The sequence below is a fragment of the Cetorhinus maximus genome, chromosome 4, assembly GCF_964194155.1.
Source record: "Cetorhinus maximus chromosome 4, sCetMax3.hap1.1, whole genome shotgun sequence".
Taxonomy (NCBI): Eukaryota; Metazoa; Chordata; class Chondrichthyes; order Lamniformes; family Cetorhinidae; genus Cetorhinus; species Cetorhinus maximus.
Genome location: NC_135882.1, coordinates 88385806 through 88391805, shown reverse-complemented (window position 1 = coordinate 88391805; position 6000 = coordinate 88385806).

The window sequence follows — 6000 nt, the reverse complement described above, 5'->3', positions numbered from 1 at the left end:
GCGTGAGGGGTTTGTAAGTGTGTGAGTTGAGAGTGATGAGGTGGTTAACTTACCCTGGCGGAACGGATGAGAGAATTCATCCTCTTCCTGCATTGGATGGCTGACCTGCTCTGTGCTCCGTTGGCGCTGACCCCCGCTGCCTCCCAGCTGGGCCTCCTGTGGCCAGAGCAGGGGTAGAAGACACACTAGCATATCCAGAAACACTTTTATTGGAACAGCAAGAGGTATCTGGGGTTTTCCAGACTTCTACTTTCAAGTAAGTACAAGTAAGGGCAGAGGAAGGAGTTTGGAAGGAGGACGGAGTAAGGCTGGAGGAAGAAGTAAGGTTGGAGGAAGGAGTCGGGAAAAGGGAAGGGCTAAGAGGGAAGAAGGAGTCCGGGGGCAGGGGGGTGGGGTGGAGTCCAGTGGGGAGGAGTTCCAAGGGTGAAAGAGTTCTAAGGAGGGAAGGAGAGGTGTTGCCCAGGTGAACGTGCAACATCTTTGGAGTCAAAGAATGCCTCCTGGGGAGCAAACTGAGGGTGGGTATGGTAGGAGGGAATGGTGAGAATGACTGAGGGCAGAGTGAGGCGATAAGGTGGGGGAGTGACGGTAGTGATAGAAGGGACGGCGAGGGTGATTGGTGGTGACTTGGAGGCAGACACGAACTCTGGGTGTGGGAAGCAGGACATTGGCAAGGTGAATGTGGACGGGGGTGGGATTTTTGGGAAGGAAGGGAACATGCACGTTCACCTGGACATCCCCGAAGGAAAAGGTTGTAGCTGACAGGTCGCAGAGGGAGGTGGAAGGTGATGCCAGGGGTGGTCAACAGCGATGGGGGAAAGGAAGTGGGTGGCTGTGGGAGGGGAAGGGATGGGGGATCCTCAAGAAAAACTATCGCACTACCATGCTGGCTAAATCAAAAGTGAATCGAGAGTCATGGTGGGTGAGAATAGGTGCTGCAGGGGGGTGTGATCAGTGGGTGGGTGGAGATACAGGTCAGCTCAGATGGTCAGCTGAAAGAGTACCCCATCAGGCAGCATTGAAAATGCTCGGGACAGTGAGCTGAGTGTGAAACGGGGAGGATCTGTTGCGTGGCTCCGAAAGGCCCTGCCACACACACACTTTCCCCTCCAGAATCACTCATTGTCTGGCTGTGTGCAACTGAATTGCTAGTGGGGGTGGGATGCAGGGGGAAATGACTCGCGAAGCCTGTAAATGAAGCTGGAAGACACCATTACACATTATTCAGTAAAAGTGAATATATTTTCAGATTGTAAAGTGACAAAATGTGTTCCCACTACCACCAACCAACCAACTGTGATCAGAATCTCTTAACTTTTCTACTGTCAAGAAGATATAATAATGTTATTGGAAATTATTTTAAAATAGAGTTCTAGTGGGGTCTGTGTCTGTGTGTGTTTTAATTGGATTAAAGCCGGCTAGTCTGGTTGCTTTAATGTATAGTAGCTTTGAGATGTTAATTAGATATATCTAAGGAGGTAAAGTGTAAATTTGCATTTGTTAAAAGAAACCATTCAAGACTGTGGGTGCAATCTTACACCTAGCTAGAAGATGCCAAGCAATATGTTTATTTTTCTTCAGCTTACTAATAAAATTGGTGGGATGAAAGGATATTATTGTTAGAAGAGGTAAAGTTAAAAGCTTAGCGATACAATAGAAAATTTACATTAAAAGAGAAAGATATGTATAAAGGAGAAAGGATATTGTGATTAAGGTAGAGGCATTTTAAGATCCAACAAGAGTGAGAAGCCTCCAGCCTATAAGCCTCAAGTCTGTCTGCAAGGACCCAGAGCTGAAAGAAGCTCATTTTGAATGTGAATGTTCAGGGTATGCTTTGCCAGAGGTCTGTTTAAATCTATGAGTTTTACTTTTGCCTTAATTGGGGTGTGACTGAGAGTCAGGTTAATTAGGGAATTTTTGTAGTTATTATAGTAATAATTCTGTAGACATATGTATGTGTTTACAATCTTTCTTGTATTAATAAATGTTTAAGTTAGCTTTATAAAAAACTCTTGAGACTTGGTGGTCTTATTACTACTGAATTCAAAACCTGCATCTCAAAACATACAAATGGCAAAAAAAATAGGTTATGACAGTTGTTTCAAGTTTCCCTCTGGGATTTGAAAACTCAGCCTTTACAATTGGCTGTGTCATAATACTATGCCTTATACTGCTAGCTGCTGCCCTGATATGGAGACAGCCTGTGCAATGGTCGGCCCTGTTGCCTCTGATGACTTTGGCGTGGGTGCTTTGGAGAGCTGAAGCCTTGGGGCTCTGGCTTGTTTTCCTGTCCTCCTATGGGCCATCTGCTCCCTCTGTAGTGACAGAGGGTGAGGTTGAGGAGGTCACAGGCAAAAGAGACTCAGAGGGAGAGGACAACCTTTGAGATTCCTGAGTGGATGACCCAGGGGTATCCAGCTTCTGCTCCCTGTGAACCGAAATAGAGATAATTAGTGAATGGCAGCAGAGTCAAAAGCAGGAGAGAGAGCCCTCACATTTGCATTGAGAGAGGGATGATGTGGTGAAGGATTCTCACGAGGGTGATCGCCGCCGGCCTCACCATCACCACAGGCACCGTCCACATCCCTACCTATCAGCACGATGGCACGCTCCTCAACGTGAGTGAGGGGCTTAATGTGGACCACTCCACCCGTCCCGGTCTGGCTCCTCTCCCTGCTGCTGTCAGCCAGTTTCTCCTGTGTGAAAACAGATGAAGAGAGTGTGAGCAGGACACATGGCTCTGTGTGGAATGTTTGTGTGATGAGCGAAGCCATGGACAGGATGAGGACGCAAGCTCCAGAGGATATGAGCATGATGGAGATGTGAGGGTGTGTGTGAGAGTGAGTGGTTTTGTCCCTTGAGGTGTGAGGACCCTGTGGATGTGTGATGGGTTTGTAATCGTGTGAGTTGAGAGTGATGAGAAGAGTGACTTACCCTGCTGGAACGGAGGAGATCATTCATCCTCTTTCGGCACTGGGCGGCTGTCGTCTTTAGCAGGGTGTTGGCGCTGACCACTACCTCCCATTCAGGATTGATGACCTTGCTTGTTGGCCTTCACCCAGAATGGGGGTGGAGGACATCACGGTGGGTCTCCATGGCATCTCAAAGGCACTCAAAGAGGGACAGGTCATTAAACTTGTGGGGGGGTGGGGGGGATCGGGCTGCAGTCTGGTTGCATTTTGAGGCCATATCTTCTGTGCAGTGGTCCTGGGCTGGAAGTACTGAGATGTGCGCATGAGGCTGCACTTTAAACATGGTGCCTGACTTAAGGAAGCAGCAAGGTGATGAGAACCCATCCGCCATCAAATGCATGATTAATGAGATGGGATTAGGAAGGTGCTGTGTGAAAAGCTGCCATTGCGGCTAGCAGGTAAAACATCCTTTTTCCCGCCCGCTACCGTACTTAGTGCAAATCTGGGAGGATTCTGCCCTTAGAAGTATATTAATTCTGTTATATGGCTTTCTGGCATAACAGAGAGATTCATAACTCCTTGCTTTACACCAATTCTGTGCTTCACCATTATCCAACCTTTGATTTGATTGTCAAGAAATTTGGAACCCAATTAACTTCAGTCTCTTCTAAATTCTTTTGAAATTGGTTTAAGAAAAACCCACCACACGTAATGGCTTTGGATACCTTTTGATCTTGATTTGCTCAATTTATCCAAGTGATATTTTGTTAACCGTATGTTGTGCCTTTTCCATACTGTACTTTCTGTTAGCTGTTTTATGAATGCAACTGAATTCTGTTGTTCCCCCATTGAATCCCCAGTTTTCTTATTGTCTCCCTTATACAACCCCTTCAACTATTTTTGCACAGGCTGCCCTGCAGCCATTTAACTCTGGGAGCAACATTAAATGGTTGGAGGGGAGAATTCTGCCCATCTCTTGGCAGAAAGTCTCACCTTAGAGATCTGCCAGCCAAACAGGTGGCTCGCAGCTCTGTAGACCCAGCAGCACCATTTGAAGTGGTGACCACTGCTGGGGCTAGAGGCAGTCCACTATGCTGAGGAGCCCAGACTGACAGGTAAGTACAGGGTCTCATCACAAGCAGGTTGGCAGGCCCCAGTGAGGAGGGTGAGTGGGGTGAGTGTGGCAGTTCTATGAAGCCTTGGGCAGGGTTAAATGGAAGGATTACCTTCAGGGTGTTGTCTCTAATGGGCCCAAGCAGCCTGCAAAGTCGGGACTTTACTTGATATCAGCCTGTGCAGCTAAGCCTGCTGGGTGTTCAAAATGGTATGGGCCTCCCCACCCCACTGTGGGGGTAGTACCTGTGGCAGCAGAATGAGGCCCTTAAGTGGCCTTTAATTGGCCACTTAAGGGCCATTATAGGCCCAAGGGAGGGCAGGACCCCGACTTCTCCATTGTATCCCACTTAATTTAGATGAGGGCAGGGGCAGGAGGGTAGATGGTGGGCAGGGTACCTGCTGAATTTTACGTGCAACCCCGCCTTCAAACCCACCAGCAGGAAAGCATATAATCTAGTCCTATGTCAGTCCTGTTCCATGTCGCAGTACCTGCAGTGGATCCCAAACTTCAACAAGCAACAGACAGATAGGTCAAGTGGCGTTAGAAGTTTAAATTTTTTTTATTCATTCATGGGATGTGGGTGCCACTGGCTAGGCCAGCATTTATTGCCCATCCCTAATTGCCCCTGAGAAGATGGTGTTGAGCTGCCTTCTTGAACCGCTGCAGTCCTGAAGTGTAGGTACACCCACAGTGCTGTTAGGGAGGGAGTTCCAGGATTTTGACCCAGTGACAGTGAAGGGACAGCGATATATTTCCAAGTCAGGATGGTGAGTGGCTTGGAGGGGAACTTCCAGGTGGTGGTGTTCCCATGTGTCTGCTGCCCTTGTCCTTCTAGATGGTAGTGGCCATGGATTTGGAAGGTGCTGTCTAAGGCCTTTGTGAGTTCCTGTAGTGCATCTTGTAGATGGTACACACTGCTGCCACTGTGTGTTTGTAGTGGAGGAGGTGAATGTTTGTGGATTGGGTGCCAGTTAGTGGGCTGCTTTGTCCTAGATGGTGTCAAGCTTCTTAAGTGTTGTTGGAGCTACGCGCATCCAGGCAAGTGAAGAGTATTCCACTAATTGGCACATGAGATGCCTATTCAACACATTTCTTTGTTAACCAAAGTTGATGCATAACATTAATAGACAAATAACAAGAGTTCTGTCAACAAACCTATTACTGGGATACATTTCAAATGAATTTAATTATGGGCGATTCTGCAATCCCATGTCCCAGGGGAGCAATTATTGGATGGAGTGCAGATTCAGGAATTGGGGTGACATGTTGTCATACTCCGACTTGCATTCTTTACCTATGCAGCTCCATTGCTCAGGGAATGGGATATTTTACTCCTACACAACTCGTCGACAATTCAAAATGTTGTGTGAAATTTGATTACCTTGATTATTAAGATATTTGCGTGTGTTAGTGAAGATTCAAAAATGACTCCAGTTTTGAAATTCTGTTTGCTAGCTGGACACACGATTGAAGCAAAGAAATTGAAATGAGACTTAAGCCATGTTTTTTAAATGCTGAAAGACATGGATTGTGCAATTATAAGCAACCTAACTTGTGATTTCAAAACTAAACCCAAAAGTACAATTCACAGTTCACAGGGGAGTAAGCAGATAAAAACAATCAACAATGAAGAGTGCAGGAGAGCATGCCAGGAGCAGCACCAGGTATACCTAAAAATAAGGTGTCAACCTGGTGAAGCTGCAACTCAGGACTACTTGCATGTGAAATGGTGTAAGCAGCATGCAATAAGTGATCCCACAACCAATAGATCAGATCTAAGCTCTGCAGTCCTGCCACATCCAGTCGTGAATGGTGGTGGACAATTAAACAACTCACTGGCGGAGGAGATTCCACAAAAATCCCCATTCCCAATGATGGAGGAGCCCAGCACATCAGTGCAAAAGATAAGGCTGAAGCATTTGCAACAATCTTCAGCCAGAAGTGCCAAGTGGATGATTCATCTTGCCCTCC